General features: G+C 38.5%; 1 protein-coding gene across 1 annotated transcript in view; it reads right to left on the reverse strand.

Annotated features, from left to right (window-relative positions):
- The window catches only part of PKIA (cAMP-dependent protein kinase inhibitor alpha), a 45,100-nt gene extending 17,673 nt beyond the window's left edge, over positions 1-27,427 (reverse strand). The window contains exon 1 of the mRNA XM_064650249.1: positions 27,222-27,427. The gene's annotated coding sequence lies outside the window, so the exon portion shown is untranslated. The remainder of the gene's footprint in view (positions 1-27,221) is intronic.
- Positions 27,428-27,665: the final 238 nt, after the last annotated feature.

Here is a 27,665-nt window from a genome sequence, read left to right on the forward strand (position 1 = left end):
GCTCCCCCATTGCAATGGATTGCTACCATTCCCAATTTAACTAAAGTTTGCATTGACAAAATGTTCTGCATTCTGTCAATTTGACTGATATGTTTACAGCATCTACAACAGCAGTTTGCAGGTAACAAAAGCCTTTGAAAGGGAAAGCATGCAGTCAGAACAGCAAAAAGAAAATGTCTAGATAACAGTATCATGACAGCATTTATAACAGGAGGATGCACCAGCATTTTCATAAGGTTTCTTCCAGACCTATTTGTTAGGATTCTTCAAGTGTTTCAGTACAATGGGTAGTCTGGCTATAAAATACTCAAGATACCTATATGCTCCACAGTTTAGCTACCCTTAAACTCTTCCTTAGTATTTAAAAAACCAACTGTCCCCCTCCAAGGTACTTTCCTCAAATCTTTAGAACAATGTAAGCTACTAGACAGAAGCAACAATTTTTGTATTACATATCTTTTCAGCAGTTTCTGGTGGAGTAGCTCAACTGTTTGCATGTGACTACCTTTTAAAATCATGCAGTCATGACTCATCATGAAAGTGTGTGTTGCAGCATCCAGAACAGAAGAGCTTGAGCTTATTACTGTTTCTTCTTGGGCAGTGGCAAAAACTGTACTGGAAGGAAAAGGTTTGCTTTTTTTTTTTTTTTTGACAGCAAGATCAACTACAACCCTATGTTTACAAATATTAAATACTGGTTCCTAGATTTGCTTTTAATAAAATAAATTCCCCTTAAAAAACCAAAGCTGCTATAATATAATATGCTTCTGTTAAGAGCTCACATTTCAGATGCAAGCTTGGAGTTGCCAAAAATATACCCAATGACACCATACTTTTCAGTGTTTGCAAAGATAAATACCACTGGGCTAGCCTGGAGACCTGTGAACATGAGACAAGCAGCTTTTTAATAACGTAAGTATCTGAGCCTCTTTATGCCACAATACATTAATCAGTATTTTATTGCTGGTATATCTGGTCAGCTTTTTGGTTTGTCAATAATAAACTGCCTTTTCCATCCAATTTATTTTCTGTATCAGACATTTAAAATCTACTTTACATTTGAATTAGTTTTCCCAGCCATCAGACATCCTGCCTTTCTTTTAATTACTATCTGGAAGCTACAAAAAAGTGCACGATTTGGCTTAACAGCATTTCGGGTTTTTTTAACTTAAAAGCACTTCATTTATTATACTTCACACAATAGATTCACATTTTATATTGTATATCATTTTACTTTGGTTTCTCTTAGTCTCAGCCTTACGTTTTTCAAGGTTTCCATCATTTTTGCATTCTGTTCCCATGTGTACACTGACTACTGTAGAGACTAAGGACTGCCTGGCTCTGTTGCTATGCAACAGCATAGCCTACTTAGGGCTTCCTGAAATAATTGTCTCGAATGTGCTTTTTTTAGACTTGTTTCCAGCACGAATACTTTACGGATTCTTCATAATGGACCACTGATATTATCACAATGTTAGAAGGTGGTCATCTGGGAAGTTTTGGTACCTATATAAGTTAAAAAAACCAACCCAATGTTATTGCCTGCAAAATTCAGGACATACCTGCTGCATTAACATCGGGAGGTAAACAACTCAAATATTCCTATATGTTTGCCAGATGTTCTCCAGGTGTATGAAAGCCATATATTTAACAGAGGAAAAAATAATCCTAATTGTTCTTTGTTTCACTCTATTTCATTCAACGGGAAAAAACCCACCTCTCTATTAAATATGTCAACATGCAGGGAAAATGAACCCTCTTTATATTAAGTCTATTATAAATTCATTCATCTTAACAGAAGGAATGTATATGCAAGTATTCTGTATTGCAATTCATTATCAAATAAGCTGATATTAGAATTCTTTAGGACAAGGTTGAAAATTTTTAAAATCACATTACAGATGCCACAAAACTGGGTCTGTTTTTGTTTTTTGAGGTACACTCAAGTAGCCCTTGAGAAACTCTCTTGTGAAACCTTCAGTTTTTCCAGCCTCAAACAGGATTTATCTTTTTACAACCTTCTAGTGCTGCTGCTGCAAGGGTGGACCAATATGTTTTGTTTTCTTAGAGCTGTCCTATTTGGAAATCTTAAGCTAATTAATTTCTGTAAAAATATGTAGAGCAACATAAACAAAGGGTTCTTAATAAAGCATTGATCAATCCCAGAGGGCCAAATGCCTTACAATGCATCAGGCTGAGGGATCAAAGGAAAGAGATCTAACAGTACAAAACATTTTAATGAAAGGAAATATTTTACCTCGTATTCCTTTCTCTTGTTCACCTTAGCATGTTCGGCAGCAGTTGCGTCTATAGAGAGCAGTGCGTCAGTCCAGAATTGAGGTAGAGAGAAGAAGCATGTTTGCCAGACCCAGAGAAAATAAGACCAAGGTTTAAATTAAGGCCCTTGCAGAGGCAAGTCCACCTGCAGTCTTTTAAAGGATGAGGGCGAAGATAGCAGCAATTTCATACTGTTTGCAAGATCTGAAGTCTTAAAGATGACTTTTTCTTAAACAGAGTAGAGTGTGGTAGGCAGAGGTAGGGGCTTCTCAAAACCAAATGCATGAGGTGCTATAAAGGGATAATTTTCCATATTCATATGCGTAACTGCATACATGCATAATAGCCAAGCTATCCAAGAATATGATTCAGCAAGGTTTAGTGAGTGTGACTCTCACAGAGTGATGCATATCCTTTAAAACCACATAAGTAGTACAGCTCAGACTCAGATCTATAACAATACCGTTTTGAAAGCAAAGAGATCAAAACTTGAAGAGCAGCAACACTTGGAAGGATCTCCTTTATGGCAAGAAACCAGCTTGAAAAATGACACAGGATCAGGCGGAGGAGAGGAAAGCATTAATAAAGAAATCTTTATTATGATGAAATCCTTTCTTATGTGCAGTTTACATTTTATATTTTGCAGTATTTATGGGCATTTAGAAGACAGGCCAAATAATTTCTAACTTAGACAAAAAAAAAGCCTCACATTTGCCATAATATGCTTGAAGATAGGAACCTTACTGACCTCTTTTCCATGTTTAAAACAGAATCTAACTAAGCAAAGAGGAAAAAAGTAAAACAAACAACCCTTCTTGCTAAATAATCCTTTTTGACCTAGGATCATTTTGTAAACTTTGGATTGAAAACTATGCACTTTAGAGAACTGTCCTGACAGATTTCCACATGCTGGAACTAGATGGAAACTGAAAAAGTAAATGCCTTGCATAGACTAATATTTAATTAGCAACTGTGCTGCATTACACAATCTGTCCATGACACTCAGATTTAAGATGCGTTTCTAGACGCAAACCCAGGTACCCTGACAAACACAATACCCTACAGCAATTGAGGAAGATACAGGCTCTGCAAACCACAGCTACTTAAAATCAGTGTTAGTTAGATATTTGAATGTGATATTTTGAAATATTACTCTTGTCCCCAATTTCAAGCAAAACTAAAGCTCAAATACTTAATTCTTATCCCTCTAATGTACCAAGTCTTCATCTACAAGAAGAAAGGATCAAATGGAGGAAGATAACAGGGTGGACAACTTACAAGAGTCAGTGGTGGAAGCATACAAACAAAGTAGGATTTTCTGGACTCTCACAGAGCTCATTGATTTCAGCCAACCATAAAAATTGTCCAACCATTTTAAGAGATGGCCTATTAAAACCCACATACAGTACATGTTTTATATTCATGCCAAGAAAAGTTAACCAAACAAATGTACACTTATTTCCTGCAGCTCAAGTTCTGAAGTCTACCTTCCAACTTTCACAGAAGTTGCTGAGCACTAATATTAGAAGAGCCTAAGAAGAATCTGAACATACAGTTCTTCCCACATGCATAAAACAAATAAAACGCAACAAAGTATAAGATATGTTTTCTGGATATGAGCATAAAACACAGGTATGAGCAGAAACGGGAGAACTTAAGAATTCCTGAGAGAAATTCATGTTCTTAGACTACAAAAGTACTTCTTCACTTGAATAGCTTACCTGAGCTCTGAGGCCAAGCAAATCAGATTCCCTCCTTTTTTCTACCTGCTGGTATATTGTGGATAAGGAAAAGAAGTACCAGCTGTCCGCTTACAGAATGCATATGTGGGGAGAATATTTCTTAAGACTTCCAATTCTTAAATCCTGGCAAAGGAAAAAAACCTCTCAAGAGTAAGAATCACCCATAGATGCGAGTTCTTGGATACCATTTTTCCCATAAAAAGTAAGCTGCACGTATGATCTCAGGAAGAAGATAACTATATAAAAACATTGCTGAAAACACACATACACACACATCTTATAGTCACTACAGAGGTGCTTTGTTCAAGTAAAAGCTAAACTTTAACAATAAAGGGAGTAAAATAATTAAGTTACTGAGAACCAGTGAAAAGACATATAAGCAGAGCACGGTAAGAAAGTGCATGAAAACAAACCCAAATGGACTCTAAGACTGAGCAGGAAGAAACAATTAAACACGAAGTTCCTCCTGACAGAGAAGAGACTTATTTTATAGGCAAATCTTGGCAAAGATCTTGGGATGCTGATAGCTAGCCGTAAGACTCTACCCCATCCAACTAGAACTGTCCACCTTTGCACCTAGAAAAATATGTGAAGGATCATAACACTAGACCAAATCAGTAGAAACCAGGTATGTTCCTATACAACAGCGTGAGTGTTCAGGGTCAGGGAACTTGGAAAATGACCTTATCCATCCATGTAAATATACGTATGTATACCTGCCAAGATGGGTATCATTAAATATTCATCCATTTGCATAACTACTTTCATTTAGACATACTTACCCATAGAGTCTGTAAACTTAGTAGATTTTCTATAAGCTGTAAAACAACTGCTTTACATCCCAAATCTTTGTCCATTTGTAAAGTAATTACTTTTAAGAACCACCTGTGGTGGGTTGACCTTGGATGACTGCCAAATGCCCACCCAGCTGCTCTCTTATTGCCCCTCAACAGGACAAGGGAGAAAATAAGATGAAAGTGTGAAAGAGCCAGTGGGTTGAGATAAAAATAGGAGGATGTGTTAATAACTATCAGCACCAGCAAAAGGGAAAACTAACTTACTGCCAATTAAAATAGGTTTGGATAGTGAGAAACAAAGACAAGTTAAAAGAACACCTTCCCTCCATACCAGTCTGCTACCCTTCCCTGCCACTGACTTTGCCCAGCCTCAGCTTTACTTCTAGTTCCTGGCTGCTCTACCTGCTCCCTATTGCCCAGCAGCCCAGGCAGGATGGGGAGTGGGAATATGCAATCACATCAATCCATAACAGCTTCCCCTCTGCTGCTCCTTCCTCCTTACACTTTTCACCTGCTCCAGCACTGGTCCTTTCCGTGGGCTCTTGCCACAGGCTTCAGCATGGGCCCGAGTTCTCTCAAGAAACATCAAGGAGCTCTGGTGTGGCACACTCTGGTGGGCAAATACCTACTCCAATGTGGTCTCCTCGACAGGCTGCAGTGGAATCTCAGCTCCACTGCCTGGAGCACCATCTCCTCTTCCTCCTCCTTCAATCTTTGTGTTCCCTCTGCTGCACCTCAGTATCTTTGTTTCTCTCTCCTCTACCTGTGTAGATTTTTTTATTTCCTTGCTTAAATATGTTTTCCCAGAGATACCACCATCCTGGCTGAGGGGCTCAGCTGTGCCCTGCAGTAGGTCCATGGAACTGACTTGATCTGTGTGAGTCCAGCATAGGGCAGTCCTGGCCTCTCCTCACAGAGGCTGCCCCTGCAGCCACCTCACCGCCAACACCTACCCACCAACAGAATTCATATCTGTCAGAAGACAGTAAGTGGCTATAAATGACCATCAGAAGCACTTACTGTGCTTTCCAGTGTCTTCCTTAAACTCCACTAACTGCTGAGACGGCCCTTCTGTCTCTTTCTTTCACTTAAGACTGAGAAATCACAAACACGTGAGGATCTCATCCCTGGTATCTCGCAGCTGATGGGAGGCAGTCTCTTTCCAAGCAAAGGCTATGTGGTAAGCATGTTAACACCACAAGATAGATAAGGCGCTATTCTCTACTCACCAGCCTATACTATCACAGACCAAGAAAAACTCAGTGCTTTCAAAGATCATGATCTCCGTAGTCATGACTTTCATGGACACCAGAAGCAATGTGTTCTTCCCCAAGACTACAGCCCCTGTTTTACACGAGAGATGACAAGGAATCTTTTCTATGTTATTTTAGGTAACTTTACACAAGATTAGGTTTGACATTTTTTGGTTTCTGTACCAAGAAAGGTAGAAGAGGCATACATACCACCTTTTCAACCTTACAGACTACTTCCAAAAGCATTCATTATAGAAACAAAATTACAAGTATTTTTCAAGATCACATCATATTATTCAGTTGAACTAATGCCTCTCAGAGAAGCAAGAACTGCCAAGAATGCAAGCACCTTGCAAGAGTTGACATGTTTGTTTGTAGATTTGTTCCAAGCATCGATTAGCTTGTTTATAAAGTAAATACTGTACAAAAACGATAGGTAAAAAGAAGACGCTTGCCCATATGCCAAGTTTGGGTGAATAATTACAGTATATAGACAGTTGTATTCTCAGTTTCAGGTGACCAACATAAGATACTACAAAGGAATACATGCTTCAGAAATTATTATGAACCAATCAACTAGCAAACACAAGCCTCTTACCACTTCTGAAAATTTGACTTATCGTAACATTGAAAAGTAGGACACCACCCATGAAATTTGAAGAACGCAAACTTCAAGACCAAAATTTGATGAAAAAAAAACCCATGTAGATTTCAGCTAAGTCAGAAATCCATCCATACTGTAAAAAAAAATTAAGGGAAGAAATTGCTGGGAGGAGAAGACAACCAACATTTTTCCTTTTACTACCAAGCAATTAATGCCCACATTTTCTAACACGACTATTTACACCTGGATTAAAAGCTTCACTAAACGTGCAACCTTTAGCTTCACTAAAGGCAACCTTTAGGTAAGTTAATTTTAACTTTTAGTGCAATATATTTGAAATTTGCCATCCCAACCATCAAAACTGATCTTTTTTACCCTTCCCATTAACAAAATTTTCCACTGCTACTACATACGTTATACCTATAGGCTCCTCATGATCCAATAAAAACAGCACCAGTATTTTCAAACAAATAGCACTGATATTTGCACAGCAGATAACATGCCATATTTGTTTTCATCAGACGCCAATGAAATCAGAGCCAAACTAAAAATGGGAAGATGCATCTTCAGTCCAGAAAAGCTTTTCATCAGTCTGAATGAAACAACATTCACATAAGACTCATCTTAACTATACGATGCTCAGCCTCCAAGTCTTTCTGTTTTAAATCTTTCTTTCCAAAATGCTCCTCCTTCCCCTAAGCAACTTGATTGTTAACGCTTTGTCAGGAATATCTTTAAAGTATGACTTTCAGAATCAAGCAGTATTTCCTCCCTTTTGTATTTTGCCACTTTTCTTGCTCAACCCCCAACGGGGATTATTCAAACATTAACACTTAAATATTAAAATCAACAACATTCAAAAACATTTATATCATTAACTATGAAATATTCGAGAACAAGCAGAAGTTACGAGTATTGAGGCTATGCTGCTGAGAACACAGCTGTGCTGGGCAGGGCACGTCTCAAGGATGAAGGACCACCGTAAGATCTTGCTTTATGGTGACCGTGCCACTGGCTGCCGCATGAGAGGAGCCCTGAAGAAAAGATACAAGGACTCCCTAAAACAACATCTCAGCCTTGGCCATATTGATCACCATAACTGGTCTACTCTGGCCTCCAATCGGAAGGCTTGGAGACACACCATCTATAACACTGCTGACGCTTTTGAGAAAGCACGCAGGATCACTCGAGGAGAAAAGACAACGCAGAAAGAATGATGTCTTGCAGAATATACCACCTAAGGAGTCTTTCTGCTGTGCCTTTTGCAACCGGACTTGTCTATCTCGTATTGGCCTTTTTAGCCACCAGCGTGCTTGTAACAAACGTGGGTAGAGCCCTTCCCAAATCTTTGTTCGCGAAGCCCAGCCATGAATGAATTAAAGTTTAAACATGCAAAGCCCTGAAAAATTTAAAAAAAATAATCAAGAATCTGGAAGGTTAACTGAAATAGAAAACTATTTCCCCAGAGGTGACCTCTGGATGAAGATTCACGAACCCTGGATAACTGATTCCTGTGTGAAGCACTGCTGAATCTACATGTCTTGACATGTGTCCACTCCTTTCCACAGAGCTATTTTGCATGTTGTCATTACTAGAATAACACATTTTTAACCAGACAGCAGCAATCTACATGTGACAAGATGTTTTTTTGGGAATCAGTACAAATCTTTTAGCCATTTGAGTTGTATGCCAAATGAGGCAAACTTATGTGTAAAGACAAAGGGAATTTGGTTATTTGCCTGAAACTCCACATATATCACATTACATAATATGATGATTCTTAGGTTAATTAAGGCTATTTTACAGTAAATTATCCTTTTGTTTGACCTACCTCAGGATACTATTTAAGGGACTACAAAAGCTAGTGGGTTCAACAGAAAGTAAAACCAAACTTAATCAAATTCTCCCCACAAAAAATAAATACAGAAGGATTTTTTTCATTTTCTTAAAAAACATACAACTGGACTGCTGAGAATGTGTAAAGGTATATGGATTCTCTGAGTCTGACAACTGAAAGAGGATATTATTTGAAGGCAAGAATAAATTAGGTGCTATGCCATCGTCATGACAAAAACAATAGCACAGAAAAAGGTATTCACCATATTCACTTCATATAAGCAGAAAGAAGGGGGGTTGTTTATTTTTAAAAAACAAACAAAGTCCCCACACTCCCAGGAAAAACACAGGAACACCTCTTCCACTCACCACACACAAGACCAAACAAATGCCTCTTACCCAATAAGTTTAGTTGAAACATTTTCAGTAAACTTTCCAGTTAAATGACAATTTGAAGAAAAAAAAACCAGAGAGACCACCACATGAAAAAAAAACCAGATAAGCTAAAGAAAACTAACCACCACATGTAATTTGATTAAATACAGCTTGTCATTACACTGCCAACAAAGGCAAGAGGTTTTAGTCTGATGATTAAGCGTGTAATCAAAGACTCCAATGAGTTCTAATGTTACTGCATAAAGTTTTTATGAAGCTGCACAGCATTATGTCCTTCAGATGTTTCAACAATAAACAATCAAGTATTTCAGAGCGAAACCATATGACTCAGATTTTTGCTCTGTTCAGCTTCATAGTATGTTCCTTCTTCTGCATTCTTTCTACTAATCTTGGGCACTCCAAAACAATAATAGCGCAGAGAAGCTGCAGAGACAGAACCATGCCTGGTGCTAGATAAGGAGAAGGTTCTTAGAAACAAAAGCCTGATGAGGTATATCTAGAAGAATAAGCAGCTTCAAGTCAGCTCACGTGTGTTCATCAATTACTCTCAGTATACTGTTATAAGGTCAAATATCTTTTTCCTTAAAACACACAGAGCCATGCTATGTCATAAGCCTATTTCTATTTGATGTAAAGAAGTCTCAAAAATATTGTGCTGATCATGGTTAACACCAAATAGATCAGTACAGATTTTAGGAGCTACAACCCTATGATAGTTTTGTTATAAGAAAGCAAGAATTATATATAGGTAAAAACAAAGTATAAACTATAATAGTGCATCATGAATAGACAAAAAAACTCTGTGCTCTATATAAAGCAATTACTTCATGTTACGACACCAGCAACATTACCAGCAAATGTATTTTTTTTCTGAGAATCAGAAGTGTTTTCTCTACTCAGAATGAGTATTTTTCACTAATTTTCCTAAACAGGTCTGTGCAGAAAGACTTTGGGAGTTGTTAAAAGTGAATACACTTCAGGAGAGGAGTCTACAAGGTCTCCTAGAATAATGTTGCCAATATTCACAATGAAAAAAAAAACAACAAACAAGCCAAAAAAACCCCCAAACCAAAAAAAACTTCCCAAAAAAGCCCTGAACTTCTACACCTTTTTCTTGGTTTCTGTTGTTTCTTGTGTCATCCCCCCAGCACAATATGAATGATACACCATTATTAATTTAAATTACTTTACTTCCCAGAGTTGCTTTATGTTTCACAGATTTCGGCATGTGATGAAGCTATTCTTGAATATCTTCTATGTGGGTGGGTTTTATACAAGGATAAATTTAGTTTGCAATGCCTGTTGTCACATATCTGTGTCTTTCTGCACCAGAGTGAGGTACATTAAACAACAGCAAACTCATTAATACCTAAATATGGAATTGCTTATTTGGTTTGCATCTCATTGTCTTAGTGAGATTTTTACTTCATGTGGCAGCATATGGAAAACAGAAATAAACTCTTCACAAAAAAGACTGTGGTCAAGTCTTACAGGTTCAGGAGAAAAGTAGCTTGCCATTGCTCTATTCCATATGCAGAAGTTTGAGACCCATATCACCTTGGCACTTGAGCATTGCTCTGCTGCATTTGGACACTCTCTGGGGCAGGTGTAACTGAAGCTGTCTCTTGCATGATCTTAGGTCAGCTTATTCCTGTGAAACAAGCACTGTGTGACAGAAAAGACTGTCTTACACAATACTGAGAGCTAAGAGGACTTCCAGAACTGCTCATATGTTTTATTCCAGAGTCAATTAAAACCAACACACTTGATGCAAGGAGCATGATCCAGAAGTGGAGGTTTCCCGGTCTTCAGCACACAGATCACAAGACTAAAAAGTCAGGCATCCTCTTGTCCACAAAAAGGCATGGGATCAGAAGGAAAACAAGAGTTGTGCTTGTACATGATAAATCAGTTTCAACATACCTTTTATACTGGTGGTTCTGTCCTCCACTTGGACATGGGTTTGGGTTTCTTGAGACTGAGGACAGTCTGGATTCCAGGTCTCCTCCTCCTTCATTATGTGGAAAATGAGCAGTGAGATTCACTTCTTTCCTATCTCCACATAGAAGGTTTTTGAGTTACACTCAGAGTCAGGATTGAAAGATCTGTACGGGCACATCTAGTAGATCACCAGGTCTCTTTGAATCCCAGAAATACTTTGTCTGGAAGGGATATCTGGAGGCCATCAAGTCCAACAACCACTTGCTCAATGCTAGGCTAACCTCAAACTACTGTCTGGTTGCTCAGGAACTTCAGATGAATTTTTAGTATCTCCAGGGCTGGAGGTTCCTCAGGCATTTTGATGACCTGTACCAATGCTAAACCATTTTTTAAGTGAAAGATTTTCCTTTCATGTAGTTGGAATTTGCAACTTGTGACCACTGCCACTTATGCTTTTGTTGGAGACCTCCAAGACAAGTCTACATCATCTCCATAATCCCTCCTCAGGTAGTGCTGTTAAATCAAATCTCCTTGTAGTGTCTTCTCCATACTGAACAAACCCAGTTCCCATGGTCCCTGCTTGTACATCATGTGCTCCAGCCTCCAGCGCTTTTTGCAGCTTCCACTAAACTTGAGTTGGCATGTCAATATATCCCTTTTGTAGCAGTGGTCCAAATGACTGTGATGGCACACTGCTGCCTCATTCATAGCAAGTTTAGGATCAGAAAGTTCTAGTTATCAGATCTTAAAACAGCCTTAGGTGAGACAGACAATTAGCAGATACAAAGAGTCTGGCTAGCAGTTCTGGATGCTTATCATTTTTAAGTAAAATAGGAAAGATTAGAGTTTTGAATTCAGTCTCCTAAAAGGTACATGTAGTTCCTAGATATTTTCTTGTCTCAAGAACCCAGTCTCACTGGAAGCACTGTAAAAGTGAAGGTTACTGGTTGTCAGAAACATTGTTTAATCCACAATTAGCAAGTGTAAATGTTGTTTCTATCAACATGTCACAGGTGAAATACAGTCCTCGACTGATCCACTCAACTGAGTCTTGGCAAGACAATTTCCTGACATTAGGATGGCCTACTCTAAACTTGCTTGTTTCTGATATACAGTACAAGTAACTAAATATTTTCCTTTTAGTCACACATCTGCATAGAGTTTGTAAAATCAGATTTTAGCTTTCTACTTACTGGAGGCCAGACTTAGACTAAAGTGGATACTCCTTTGCATCCTGGTACAATGTAAAACACTAACATTAGAGGCCAAAGCCATTAATATACAAGGGATTAAACTATAACAGCAGTCCACAAAGAGTGAGACTTCTAACTCTTCACAAGCAATCTGTCTTTTCAGCTGGTCTCAGGCAAAGACTACCTGCCTACCTGCTTAGAGGCGTGAGACTTCAGCAGACTGCCTGCATGAACCAGCACTGAAAGACCCAACTGTGAGAACAAGACAGCATGTTTTAAATTACAGTCTGTAATTAGGCACAGTAAAGGCCACCTACTCTTCTGGAGAAAGACCTGTTAATTACTTTGCTGCCTGCCTTCTGCTGCCATTTCTTGTCCTGAAGGACCAGCTGCCCTTTTCCTCTTAACTCTTCCTTCTGCTCAGAGTCTACTCCCCCTTGGAAAAGGGGACCAATATCTTTCTGCCCCTCCACTCCCCATATACCAATATTCAATTAGGAACACAACCCTTGATATTTTTAAGCCCCAAACAGTGCTATAGATTGAGTAACCATAAAGATTTGATTAATTAAGGTTGCAGAAAGTAGAAGTATAATCTGATACAAAATTAATGTAAAGTGTTCTCAGGATACCAGCTTTAATTAACTTTACTGGAGAATTTTTGCTGGCTGAATTCTCATCAGATTCTAGCTATACAGTCAAAAATATTTAATTTCTCAAGAGAAGATGAGGATTTGCATACTTAACTCCTAAACTCGCAAGAACACACATTCTCTGGCCTTGAGCTTGATGATAGCCAAAAGGCTGCTATATAGTTTGCTTCTAACACATATATATATTCTATCTAATAAAGTCTTACATATATATCTTACCTGCAAGTTGGGTAGCATACTACATGAGGCAGAACAATCTCCACTACAAACTAGCCCACAAGAAAGCCTTCAGAACATAGAGGTCAAGCAGGCATTGAAATAAGATTTTATTTTTTAAAAAAATGTTGATGTTGTAAAATAAAAAAGTAGTAAGAAATTGTATCTGTTAGCAGCATCTGGAAAAAATACTTAATAAGGCATTTTTGTAGAGAAATTTCCTCATATACTGCAATTATGAACTTTTAAAGCCTTTGTTTTTAAACTATGAATTTGTAAAAGAAGCTAGGAAAGAAAGAAGTAGATGTATAGTTAGAAACAATCACTCAGACATATGATCGGAGCCCAGAGTTGACCTTCAGATTTGTCCTTTGAGAGAAAACAAAAAGAAAGGGGAGGAGTACAGGCACAGAGTGATCTGGAACTACTAGAGAGTAAAGACAAAGGATTCTGCAAAGGCAACTCTCATACGGTGTTCTGGCTAGAAAACTGAAAAACAAGTAATTTATAAATTAGGAAGGTTTGGGTGCGGGCTTTTTTTTTTAATTGCTTTTTGGTGTGTTTTTTTTAAAGCTGCTTCTCTGAGATTCCTCAAAAGACCTTACTTATCTTACTCATTATAATTAGTGAGCCTTTTTTTTTTTTTTGCATTTCTTCATCTTGTGTTTCTCATGTCATTTTCAATAATTAATCTGAAAGACCCAGTCAGCATCCTCTGACTGCAACTGATACAAGAGGTTTTCTTCACACTACTAGATAACATGGATATAGCACAGCTGGCAGTCCTCTGCTTTCACAGCAGTCAAGTCTTCATTGTATCTACTACAAGAGGAGTAGGAAAGATAATGGGACATTAAGCTGCCCTCTCGATTTTCAGGCAACATGCTGACGTCTGGGAGAATGTTACTCTGTTGTAGATGGAACAGGGCACTCTAATGGAGAACAGCCTGTACCAAAGTTTAAAACACAAAAAGACAAATAAAACAAAGTTCGTATTGTTCCGTACAAACAAAGTAGAAAGAACCAAACACACAAAGTAATGATGAGGAATTAATGGGGTGTAAAACATTTAAAGGAGGCAAACAAAGTGATGAGTCATATGGAAAGAAACAGAAATGCCCAGTTTCAGTGTTTCAACAGTTTGATAGCTTTCCAGCAATAAAGTGATCATTTTTGTGGATTTCATACATAAATTTGCAATGAACAGGACTGTAGATGCATTACATGTAAACAGTCAAAAAAGCACTAGTCATGCAGGTCTTTTAGATGGTCTGGGAAAACTCAATCTGCTTTGTGCTGCCTTTGAATTCATCTAACAAACATGCTTAGTGAGCCTTATAAAGGTATTTTAAGGTACTGTTGACAAATTTGCTATATTTAAACATTCTGACTACCAACACTTTTGAACAAGTAAACTTAGTTTACATGTCCTTGGTTTCAGAGTTTTATTTTAAGAGAAGGTAAGTTATCAACAGGAAAATAATTTTTTCCATTGGTAAAAAATGGAAGCTGTATGAAATTACGTAGCTCTCCAGATATCCATGGCTCTTTAGATCACTTCGTAATTCTGTTTTTACTTTCTGTTGCAGGAAAAATTTCCCTCTTGCTTTTATTTCTTGGTATAGAGGGAGGCCAGGGAGGAGACTGAAAGGTAAGGGAACACACTTCGCAATACTGCAAACCAGTGCAGAGACAGAGCAAGACAGGGAAAAGCAGATCTTCCCCTTCAAACAGATACCTGTTGGTATTTTCTGAAGAGATAAGACTCTTAACTATTCCATCTTTTAGGAATCTTTTCACAGTGAACACTGAAGCAGCTGTTTACAGTCTGGGCCAGTACTGATCCAAACACCACCACGAACTTTTTGGGAAGTCATTCATCACACATATATGACAAAAAAGCTGCAGAGTGTAAGACATAGGTATGTTGAACGATGCTGAAACTGTGTACATGAAATATGTGTTTGCCTGGCATATGCGAAATAGTATTACAGTTTTCACCGAGTAAGATACACTATTAAGCCTATTACTTTCAGTCAAACTTGTAACCTTCAAAATATGTCAAGGTCTCCTTGACAGGATCTTTTTTTCATTATCAGTGACTTGCATTAATTATAATCCTGTGCTTTAAAGCTACACATGCAAAGTTATATAGTTTTTTCTACTGTTTTGCCTGGGATTCATCAGATCAATAAACTTTGGTAACTAACTCATTACGTTTTTATTTTTTTATAAAAGATATTATATAAGCTTTCTTCTGACTCCTGCAATTTCCTTGGTATTCCAAAATACTTGAGTGAAGAGTACAGAAGCATTGAAGAAGGAATGGTGAACAGTTTAAATTAAATTTGAGTGACACTTGGTTTTTATATGCAAGTTGTACCCAACAATGTGGGACAAATAAATTCCACTCTTTTTGGTAGCTTATATACACACAGTAAGAGAAACAGACTAGAAAACTGGTCACAGATGCCATTTGAAGATGAGAAGGATTCCACAAAAGTTCCACAGAAAAAAATGGATTTCATCAAAGGCTTGTAGAAAAATCTCCCTTGAAGATAAAAACCCTTTCTTGTCTATGTCTTCTCCTAGGAAGCTTGAGGAAGGAGTCAAAAGTATTTCAGCTATGAGATGAAGTATCTTTTCAAGAAGGCACTTCAAGTAGTAAAGACTATAGATGACAATTTGGTTAACCACTTTCTTTCTGAAATGGGTTATTTGAAGTAACACAATTTTAGCTCCCTCAAAGCACCTGGCAGAAAGCTTACATGTTGAGACAAGCCTCACGTGTAAATATGTATTTTTACTTCAGCTTCAGATAAATGGGAAAGCACCAAGCACCTTCTCTTCCAAGCAGTTGTGGAAATAAAAATTACTTGTCAAAACAGGTGTTTTCAGCACAAAACTAGAGCTAAACCATATACTGCCTGATAGATCCTGCTGGGGCTGCTCCAGTAAATAAAAGGGGTTGAGGTATTGCTCAGTGCAGACAACAGAGTAGCTTTTGTCACTTCTAAAATGAGAAGAAATTAAAAAAAAATAAATTCTTACCTGTAGAAAAAGCAGCAAAACACAGCCAGTCAGTTAGACCAAAAAAGAGATTCTGGTTATGTTAAAGTTGCATATTTCACAAGTACTTGCAGACTTGTCATGATTAAATGTCAGGATGAGACCTAGGCATTCCCATTCTCCGCATCATCATTCCAGTTTCCATGGAAAGAACATGCACATTGTGCACAGTCCAAGTAAGTGTGCTGTGGATTATCCAAGTGCAGATGGTGAGGCACTCAGCTTGGCATTTTAGAGCTTATTCCAATCTTGGTTTATTCCTCTTGGGTTCAGAGACAAAAGGATTTCCAGAGGACAACAAAGGATCCTGCAGGAGTAACTGGTTATTGTCAGATACAGTTGTGTGCAGATTTCCCAGGTGAAACCAAGTAAATGATTACAAAACCCAGAATGTGTTTTCATCAAGTTTTACATGAAGCTCTGGAAGCAACAGTAAATATGGAAAGAGAAATACAAAGACAAAGTAACCTGTGTTCTGCTTTGGTTAGCTTTTGAGCAATCAAGTACTTGAAGGAATAAAGCTCGAATTAACTTATGAATAGTTAGGCCTTTCAGTTAACAGACAAGCCAGCATTCAGCAAGGCCTTGCATGCAATCTTCTTTATTTATAGAAGATGGATACATGGATACTGACTTCAACTATTTCTCACTCTCAGATGTCATCCATGCCACCTTAAATAATCAAAAATTCTGGTCAAATATGGCTAAAACCACGCTCAAGGGTAGAAGAAAACAGATTCTTTTAACATACAGCTGATTATGGGCAGGTAAATAACAGCCACTTCAACAATTTTTCTTTATTCCTAATAGGCCTCTATTCTACTTGATCACTTGTAAACTCAAGACCTCTGATTCAACGCTTTCAGTAGCTGAAAGGATTTGAAAAATCTTCTTTTCTGATTCCCATTTTACATGTTAACTTCCCACAATTAATGACTCTTTCTTTAGCTGTTTTTAGCTTTCAAAGGCTGCTCCTGCATGGAATAAACCCTTTGCTTCACCATTTAATCCTACTGAATCTTTTCAAGCTTTCCTGAATACTTTCTCATTTAGTGATACATCAAGTTAGATATAAAGAGCCTTCAAGCCCAGTGTAAGATTTTGGCTTTCAGTGAGCTGGCTAGTTGGAGAGAAGAACATGAACCTATGAGAAAGACAAAATAAAAACCTCAACACAGAAGCCTTTGTTCCTTAGTTTTTAAGAAGTCTTTATACCCAAACTATAAGGTAGAATCCCTTAGCTAATACCAAAATACACACATATGCAGGAAAGGAAAAGCTCAGAGTAGAGATCACGGCTACCTTTACTTCAAGTTACTCAAATTTTGCTATTACTGATCTTTGTAAAAGCAATTACTCTCTCATTCATGTTGGTCTCACACTCGTTAGTTCCACAGAGATGGCACTTTATATGGAGGAGGAGGGAAAAACTCAGCCACTGGACAAACAACTGCCATATCAACATTAGTATGAGTATACAATTAAGTTTTTAGTTCTTATATCTGACTTATGCAGAAAGACACACACTAGATCCACCCTCCCATTCTTGTGGTGACATTTAACTCCTATCTAACTTCTTTCCAACCTGCCCACATCTATGTCCTTTCTTACACAAGAATCTCTTAAAAGAGAGGACCCTTGGTGACAAAATAAAAGTCTAATATTTTGGCCACTGTTATCAGAATGATAATTATTTTATAAATTAGCACTATATAGGAAGAATCAACCAAATTAGAGTGCTAAATTATGACTTACCTTGGATTTCACATCACACACAGAAAAACATATGTAGAAAGTAAAACTACTGAAAGTATCTACAACTGTTACTATGAAAACCACGTTACTCCAAAATATTTCTGCTTTCCTTGACAAGGCTTTCAAACGCATTCAGAGAACAGAGATAAATTAGAACACTTCACTGAAATTACTGCTCTATGAGCAGAACAGGAATACTTCAGAAAGGGGGATGGGAAGTTGAAATTTCTTCAAGAGAAGAAATGGCAGATATGATTAAGTAAGTGTTCAAGAAGAGTGTCACAGAAGGAATATCAGCTGAAAGACACATACCAGAGGAAAGCTTCCACTGTTTTCAACAGCTTGAACAGAGAAAAGACAGTCAAATTAGCTAAAAATCTGGTCTGCCTCAACAGCAACCACATCAAAGAAGAGTCAGGTAAACTAAGAGGCTTCTAATATGAAAATTTATTTTCTAAACAACCTTAAAATCCCCTACTGGGAAATAGCATCTAACCCACACTAATTCCCAGACCAAGTTTTGACTTGTTCAGAAGAACAAGTTGACACACATCAACAATGCACAAAAATACTTGGCAACAGCTTAACAGTCATATATCAAAATGTTCTAGTCCCCAGAAGTATTCACAGACATTGTTTAACTTAAAGCAAAGGTTGCAACTCTGATCCTGCTGATAGCCATTTCATAAAAGAAAAAAAACAACCCAAACCCAAACTCAGAAACTTGTTACCAAAATTCATACAAGAAAAGAATTATGAAAGATGATACTGAAGAGCAGCCCTGAGAGGAAAGTGTAATGAATCCCTATTAAACACAAAGACAACTGCTCCTCTCAGAAGGAGCTGGATAGGAGAGCTTACTTGACAAAAACATGCTTGGACACCAAAATGAGGTGCTCAGGTGCTGCCTTAGGCTCAAAGAATACACAGTGTTCAGCAACTGACTCAGATTATGTAGTCTGGAAAGCAGAGGAAACTTGGAACATTTTTGTCACCTTTTTTCCCCTCCCACTGCAGTAGGAAATTAAAGCAACATACCACCACAGGAAGATAGGCAGCCATTTGGATGCTGACCCCAGAACAGTGCTAAAGTTTTCTTCTTACTAGAATTCTGCCTTGTAGTTTGCTTAAGAAATCATATGCATTTGTTTAAGATATGCAACCTGTTAGTCTCCAAATAAACGTTCAAGACAGTAGTTAAGAAATACTGTACTACCAGGAGAGACACAACTATAAACTCAAAAATTTTACACTAAAAAATTCAGTAAAAGAAAAAAAAAATGCTTGCAAAACTTGCAAGAGGGGAACCAATCCATAGCTTAGCCAGACCAAGAATGCTAGAAGAGGATGGAAGAGGAGAAATGCTAGCAAAGAGTGGACTTGGAGAACCTAATACACTTACACAAAATATATTTGCATAGTGTGTTGTCCCACTGGAAACACTGCTTAAGAAGCAGAGCAGCAGTCTGTAACGGATGAATGGATTTCAAAAATTGCTTCTATGAGGCACAAAAGTGAAAGGAAAGAGAATTTTCTGCTTGGAAGGAAATAGCACGGTTCAGCGTGCTGCAGCAGTCATCAGAAATCAGTACCTTTTTCTGGAGATTTGCATAAATAACTCTGATCTGCAGTCTTATCAGCTATACAACTGCGGGAAAACAATGTTTAAATAACAGCTTTCATCCCTTACTTCCAAATGTTGCCAATGAAAATGGAAGTGCTGAAAAATGTTTTGAGATCTTCCATGATGAAAGGTGCTACATAAATAATGCATTTCTCCAGTATCTGAAAAAAAGAGGATAGCAAAAATGTTTCTCCTTGCTCTTTGGTCTCCACAGCAATTGCATAACTGTGCAGAGTGTACAACTGAAAAGTATCTTCCAGTGTGACAATTAGCTAATGCATCATTCCATGCAAAACACCTTCATGCAATTTCTTCCTTAAATGCTAATGAAATCATTCCCCATTATTACCTTATATTAAAAGCCTACTGTCACATGAACGTGTAATGAATACGAAAGTATCAGCGAGGAAGTGATGTTACATGCTTAAATTTCTTATCCAGCATCTGTGTTCCTCCGGGCACAGGGCTATCATGTTCATCTTCTATAAATAGCCATTCAAACTTGATCTGTTCCGGAGACGCTTTGTGCACGTGTTGGGGATGCATGAAGGCTTTGCACCTGTTTTTCACCATGTATCATTGATTTTGATTTTGTAAAATTGAAGAGAATATTGCCATTGCCCCAGCCAGGCCTTAGTAGTACCACATTAAGTACAGATACAAAACCTAGACTTTAAAAGGACACGTAGCAGTGCTGGCATTATTTTTGCATAATGTCACTTAGAAGTGAATGACAGTGGCATTGTACAATTCTTGCTGCCATCCAAGTTTGCCTGAACTCTCTGCAGGCAAATAAACACATGGGGACAAAGCCTCTAGATATTCAGGATAACTTGGGGAACTCCCTATTCAAGACAAATATTTTGCTTGGAAAAGGTTTTGGTGTTTATAAACATTAGTACCCTGTATGTAAACAAATATACAATAAAATGGGCTTATTTCACTAACAAAACGTTGTAGTTCCCTTAGGCTTTAGAGGCATGCTGTAATCCATTTTGATAAGCTACGTCTCTCTCTCAAGTCATACAGCTTCTATATTTATGCACAGACTCCATTCACATCTCCTATCACGCTTTGACTCCATGAGACCTTACAAATAACAGTTACTTAAAATGCAGCAGTCTATTTTTAGGTTTGGGGTTTTTTTTTTTTAAATAAAGTGTTTCACATCATGCCTGCCTTTTAGAGTCTGAATTATTTTCACATGCTCCAATTCTTATATGCATTATCAAATCCTATTCTCTTTTATTTTTTGCTTGCTATGTCTGAGCTCACAAACATTAGCTCAACTCAGTAAAGCTGCCATCATCCAACAATTTTAAAACAAGAGTAACACAAAACAAAGGTAGGGTTTATGACTGATTCTCTGTTGCTCTCTAAGGCCACACACTGTATTTTGTTCTTTCTTACATTTAAAATATTCATTTTTGATATCCAGCTATCAACTTTTATGTCTCTTGCTAATGGCATCAGTTCCTTGCAGTCATACAAACATATTATTTTATTGATCCTACAATGAAAACTAACCTAACAGGGGCACAAGATATCAGTCCAATTGAAAAAGTAATTAGTAACTGGAAAAATATGCATAGTGAAAAAAATGGAAAAGAAATGAGATATAAATAGAAATTATTATGCTACTAAATAGAGTTCTTAAATTCTGACCACCGCACAGCAGATAAAATTTTCTGGAAGCATACAAAAAAGTGACAAAAGAATGAATCAGATATGAAACAGCCTATATATGCAGAAAGAGTGAACAGAGGAAGATGTTCTTGAGGAAGAAGAATGTGACAGAAATATGTGAAAACTTGACTCCTGAGAAACTGAAAAGGAAACAATTGTTTAACATTACTCGCATCATGACAATTAAAAAGGTCCCTATTAAACCATTAGGTAACAAATTTTAAGCGAAAACAAAGAGACTTCCTTACACTCCACATGCACTGAATCATATAACTGCCAAAGGATAGTGTGGAGCCTGTGAACAGAAATCAGATCAACCAAACATGCAATGAGGAAATGATGCCTCCTGCAATTAAACATAATAATGCAAACACTGCTTTATGCTCGTGGAACTCCTAATCAATGCTGAGCACCAAACACTGGGAGACTGTATCAAAGGATGATTACTCCATCTAATTTATTCATTACTTCTCTAAGCATCCTTTACTGGAATTTTGCCAGCCATCTCATTTTAATAGCAGATTTATATTCTCACAGGCTACATCTATCATATGCCACAGAGTTTTTCTATTGAATAAGAAGAGATTTTTACCCACCCTATACAGTTTGAACAGGCATCTGACAGTCACCGTTCTAGTGTGAACAGCTATAATTTAATTTATTTGCAATACTAAACACAAACAATCAGTGCCATCTGTCATGTACCACACGAACAGAAGTAAATTCTTCATATATATTTCATATTTTGAAAAAAAAAAAAAATCACAAAAAGTCCAAAGCCACTTGTCCTACTAGTTACTAGGAGCTTTTGCTAAATTAAATGAGACACGTCTTTTGTTCCTTTTTTCCGTTCTATATTTTTTCAGTGTATAATAGTGTTTTCTTGGAATTCACTAGCAACATGCAGATATCAAGAAATTTCTGTGCCTCAAGCAAGCACCATGGGAAGGTTGAAAGCAGCAGACTCTGTTTATACTGACTGTGCTTTCAAACTTAAAGTGAACTGTCATTTAACTTTAGTCAAGAATTTTTCTTGGTCTACCTGTGGATAGATTATTTCAAAGGAGAAATACATTTTTAACTGCCACTTTGACTGGGTTAGACAAAAAAAATAAAAAAAACAATTCAAAGAAAAATGTAGAGAGTTGCAGATCAGACATATTAGACAGAACTCTCAAAATTTTTTGAAAGCAAAGGTGAGAATCCAAGTGACTGATGAGATTGAACAAAGAAAACCAGGAGCTGGTGGAACATTTATTTACTTAAACTTAGTTTAGTCAGTTTAAAACTGACTTTCCCACTAAAAAAAGAAAAATATATATATATCTCTATATATATCTATATATAGAGAGACATATCTCTATATATATCTATCTCATATATTAGGAGACACTCTTGGCCAAGGCTCAAGTACTGTAGTTATCACTTTCCCTTGCTTTGAAGTGCAAAAACTCTGCTATTGAGCCTTGGCCTGATCATCAGCTGAACTCGAGACTTATGAATGTAGAGAATCTGTGTGCTCACGATTTTTGAAGTTCTTCAGGTTGATTAGCTATCCAAACGGCAGCATTTTCACAGAACAACTTGTAAAGGATTCAATGACAGCTCTCTTAATAAGCATCACAGCTTTGACTCTTTTGTGAGGTTTACCTCTCTCCTACCTACTAACAATCAGCAAGTGAAGTCAAGATGCTGAACAGGAACCAATTTAAGGCTGCTGCTGAAGTAATAATATCCTTTACCAATATGATCCACAGTATTTTAAGTGAGGTTTAACATGTACTATAAACAGTATCATGGAAGGGCCATTAATAAGCATCTGTGCTATTCTAAAACAACAGGTGGTGAGATCGTTTCACCAAAGTTATGTGCTCACCATATGTGTAAGTAGAAATTCTGTAGGAGGTAGAAGGCAAATGAGTGAGTAGTTAGCAAATATATATATTATATAATATATAAAATTATATGGATATATTAAGATCTATATGATCTCATTAAAACTGCAGCACATTTTACGGGCTAGCTAACAGCTGCCAAGATAACTTTGATATACCTTTGGATCTTCTGGAATGGTACTATAACAAAGATGTGACACAAAAGGCAATAAAAGTAAGAGAAACTAAGATTGGATCTTGGTATTAGACCTATTTGCCTATCACATTTGATGAATTACTGGGACATTACTGGGACATTAGTGCAGAAAGGATGCATAACTGCAGAGACAAGGCACTTGCTATAAAAGCTAGGTCAAATTCCCTATGAATCCTGTAAAGGCAAAGAACAGCAATATAGAAAATTTTTTAATTCACTTTAATAAAGGTTAGAAAACAACCTAAATTCTGCTAGAGAAAACTACACACTAGCTAACACGGAAATTCTTCCACTGCAGCTCTTCTTCAGAGTTCATGTTTTATACTTGGTTCAGCCAGGGGAGAAGGGCAGAGATACCTTGGAATCAATTTACAATCACAGAAACACGGCCAGTTCAGAAATGCAGCATATCTTCAGTATGTCAGGGAAGACAAAACCCTTACTGGTGCTACCATAAGAATTAAATTGAAAAAAACCCTAAATTTTTTGGTCTGGCTGGGACATTTGCACCAACTATCCTATGAGAGTCCATTCTGTGTTATTTTCTCCTCTGATAAGATTATATTTAAAGACTGGGACATGTACTGGAAACATACAGTTCTAGTACAATCAGATTGTTTTGTTTTATAATATTGTCTTAATAGAGTAATTTTATAAGACTATACAATATGAAGACTTCCTCAAAGCTAAGCTCTCAATGCATCATGAAAGCAATACAAATAAATGGATTCGTGCTTGTGTTCCTGTTACATGCAATCTCCTTCAAGGGAAAGGCTTAAATCAGGCTGCTGTTGCAAGAAGCATATGCAAACTCTGCACTTCTATTTCCATATTTCATAGTAAACTCAGGGGCTCGTTACCTGGGTTGTGAAGTGCTGACTTACTTGACTACATCCAATTCAAGATAAAAAGATAATCAATGCCCGTCTTGTTCCCATCACTAATATATTATAAACGAATAAAACTCTTATCTTAGAGTTTATCAAGCTCTCCTTAATGATTACTACCTTTGCAGTTGACTGGGCACTCACATAAAGATCTTCTATTGACAATAATTAGTTCAACATAAAATCCATCTGCATAATAGAAGACAAAGTTTCAGTTTATGCCCGACATTTATTTTTCAGATGGAAATTTCTTCTCTCCTAGAAATGCACAAGAAGTAAATTTGGAAAGTGTCAATGCATTGGTTTTTCAAAAGAATAAATGGTACCACTACTGTTGAAATACTGTTGTTTGTACATGCTAAAGTACACAGTTCTAAGTTCATATTTGAATATTTGTCCCCTTACGCCCTGCTCAAGCTTTTCTTCAAGGAATTCTTAAACTTGAAAAAATAATCCAACTAAAAGCCCAGTAACAACATATCTGAAAAATTATACGCTCACTCTGAAATATGGTTATTTCAGTTAATTCAAATAGCACTCAGAAACACAAGCTTTAAATATTCTCATAATAATAGAAAATATATTTAACTGAATTGTTCCATTTCAGCCCGTGGAAAGGACAAGTGAAATAAAACCTCTTCAAGTGCATTCAAGGTCACAGGGTTTTCCAGTTTGTTCTCCTAAGGAAACAAGCTTTATGCAAACACACCCATATGGCCCCCACTCATAAAACTGGGCAAATGAACCTCCTGTTTCAAAGGCTGACTTGCGGCCTAGAAATCTCAAAGATAATTAAGCTCTTCCAAATTTGAAGAGCTAACCCAGATGAAGTGTTCCAAAACAGCAGAACCTCTGAGGAAAAGGCAACTAAATCTCAGCTGCTATCCAGTCTGTCTAGCACCAACCAGCTGGCCAACTAGGCTGTTCTTCCAGTCAACAGGGCTGTTGCCCCAGATCAACCACAATAAAGATGCTTTTCTCTGCTTGGCAGAGTTATGAAAGTTACAGTAACAGAAGGAGGAAGAAGAGTTCTAGGAGAGAAATCCGTAGGAAGTGGATTTACACTAGTTACACCATTTAACTAAATTCACATTGATAATTAAGTACATATTTTTCCTATGGACACATGCACATTACACCATTTGCCTTTGGAGGACACAAGATAAAAACAAAAGTAATTCAAATTTGCAGTATGGCTCTTCACCAATTAATCCTTGACACCATGTTGTTTTTAAAAAATGTTACGAGTCTTTTGAAATATTATTTAGGTTTGCCAAGAAGCACAAAGAGCTAAATTTACTGGGATAATATTTTGTCAACATTAGTGAGTACTCATACTACCCTGTGTTTGCAACAATTGATCGGGTGGCCATTCAGTGAAGAAATCAGCTTATATCAAATGGGTGGACTAATATGTGAAGCATCCGAACCCAGCTAAATGGTTTCTTTTTTCAACAACACACAATTAGAGAAGAAATCAGCCAATGACTACAACATTTCAACCACTGAGACAGTCAGCCATGCTCTATTTTAGAAAGGAAAAAACAGTAGAAATGTCCTAACCAACACTTTCAAGTGTTTTACAGGAACAAAATAAATGCTGGTAGATGAAAGATACAGGATTGACAAAATGAGATTTTTTTTCTAGCCTGAAATACATGCATTGGATATGCCATGATGCGCTTAAAGCAACAAGCCTATACGGGGTCATAGTTAATGACTGTTCTTCAGGGCAAGACTTGCTTGTTGGACTGATTTCTGACACTGCAATTCATCACTCGCTCTTTGTTTCAGCCTTGTGAAGCCTCAATTGTCTTTTATACACATTTTCTGTCTCTGTAGCCATCATTCGTCTTCTGCACACCCAGCAACACTATTGAGGCAAGTACATGTATTTAAACATCTTCCCAGAAATAATGACAACAAACCAAGCAACTCCATTACCTCCCTTAGTACTACTTCTATCATTAGCACCATGATCAGAGCCTTCAACCAAGAATCCCACAACTGTCTGAGCTTCTCTGTGAACACGTAGGGTTCCTTTAAGATGAACATACAGGTAAATTGACATCGAATAAAATACCCTTCAGCTTCCAGTACCCTGCTTCCTTTTTCATTAAGAAGAGATTAATAGTTTACTTCCCAGAGACATTCACTGTTTTCATTTCCAAACCACATAGATCTATTAACCATTACAACCGCAGATAGTGCTTATTCTAATGATCTCCCTCTGCACACCAACCCTAGCCTCCTGTACTGCCATATCTGCTTCAGGGCAAGCTCTTCTTCTTAGAGAACAAATTAAAAAAAAAAAAACCAGCCTGGGCAGATTTTTTTCTCTTCTACTCAATTCAAAAACACTTTTGATTTGATGTTGAGACCTGTGTACGTACCACAAACAATGAGCAACGTCAACGGCCAACCTACAATTTGAATGCCCTCTTATTTTTTCCAGTTCTACAGATGATATGGTGAAAGAGCAACTCATTAATTCTTCCATATAACAAACATTCATCTGAATTTTGCTACTATTTTGTTTATCACGAATCTTGTGCTGAATGATAAAAACGGAAAAAGAAAAAAACCACACAACTCTCCGAAAAAGTCAACAGAATCCATTTTGGTGTAAGGGCTGGTTCTCCAACTTCTACACTCTTTAGTTTCCTGTGAAGCGACTTCCAAATGCAGGTCTGTACATGAGACGACATCCTTTTTTGCTTCTGTTCTCCTGAAATCCTTCTGCCCTAAGATGTCTTCCCCATCACCCGTCACTCGAGGAATGCACATCGAGCCGAGGAGAGCCCGGGGGAGCCCGGGGCGCAGTCCCGCACCTGCCGCAGTGCTCACAGCGCTCCCGCCCTCGCCCCCGTCCTGTGCTGCGCCACTGACAAAATGCCCCTCGGCCGCGCCATCCCTTCTGACACGGGCACCGGGAGCAGCCCGGGCCGCTCAGCGGGGGCTGGCACGGGGCCACCGCACATCCTGGCAACGAAAGATAAAACGCAACACTGTGGAGCTTCGGAGAGAGCAGCCTCGCCGGTTTTGGAGGGAACCGCGGGAGAAGGCAGGAGAGGGAAAGAGAAGGAAGCTCGGCGGGCCAGCACAGCCCCAGCCCGTGCCAGCGCTGGGCAGCCGGGCGGGCCAGAGCGTTCCCCCTGGCCAGGCAGCGCCGCAGCCCCCGCGCCCGCAGCTCCCGCTCACCTTTCAGCGACCGGCTCAGCGCATCTTCCTCCCTCCCTCCCGCAGCGGCTGCTGGTGGCGGCCCAGAGCCCCTGGGCTCTGCGGGTGCCCGGTGCTGTTCCTTCCTCGGCTGGCAGCAGCTCCCGCTGTCACTTCACCCCCACATCCCGACGCCGCCGGCAGCTGCTGCTGCTCCTAAATTCACGGCGCTCCGGCGGCATGAAGTCATCCTCCCCGCCCCCTCCCCGGGCCGCCGCACTCCGCTCCCGCCGCGGGGGGGTGGGCGGCCCCGCTGCCCGGCCGCCCGAGCGCTGCGGGGCCCTGGCTCTGCACCCGCACGGGAGGGGCCGGCGCTCCCGAGGGAACGCACGTGCCTGGCTGCTCGGGAGGCTGCGGGGGCGGCACCGTTCCCCGGCGCTTGGCGGCGGGTCGGGGCTCCCTCCCCGGGCACGGCGGCGGGATGAG

Source organism: Pseudopipra pipra, chromosome 1, assembly GCF_036250125.1.
Source record: "Pseudopipra pipra isolate bDixPip1 chromosome 1, bDixPip1.hap1, whole genome shotgun sequence".
Taxonomy (NCBI): Eukaryota; Metazoa; Chordata; class Aves; order Passeriformes; family Pipridae; genus Pseudopipra; species Pseudopipra pipra.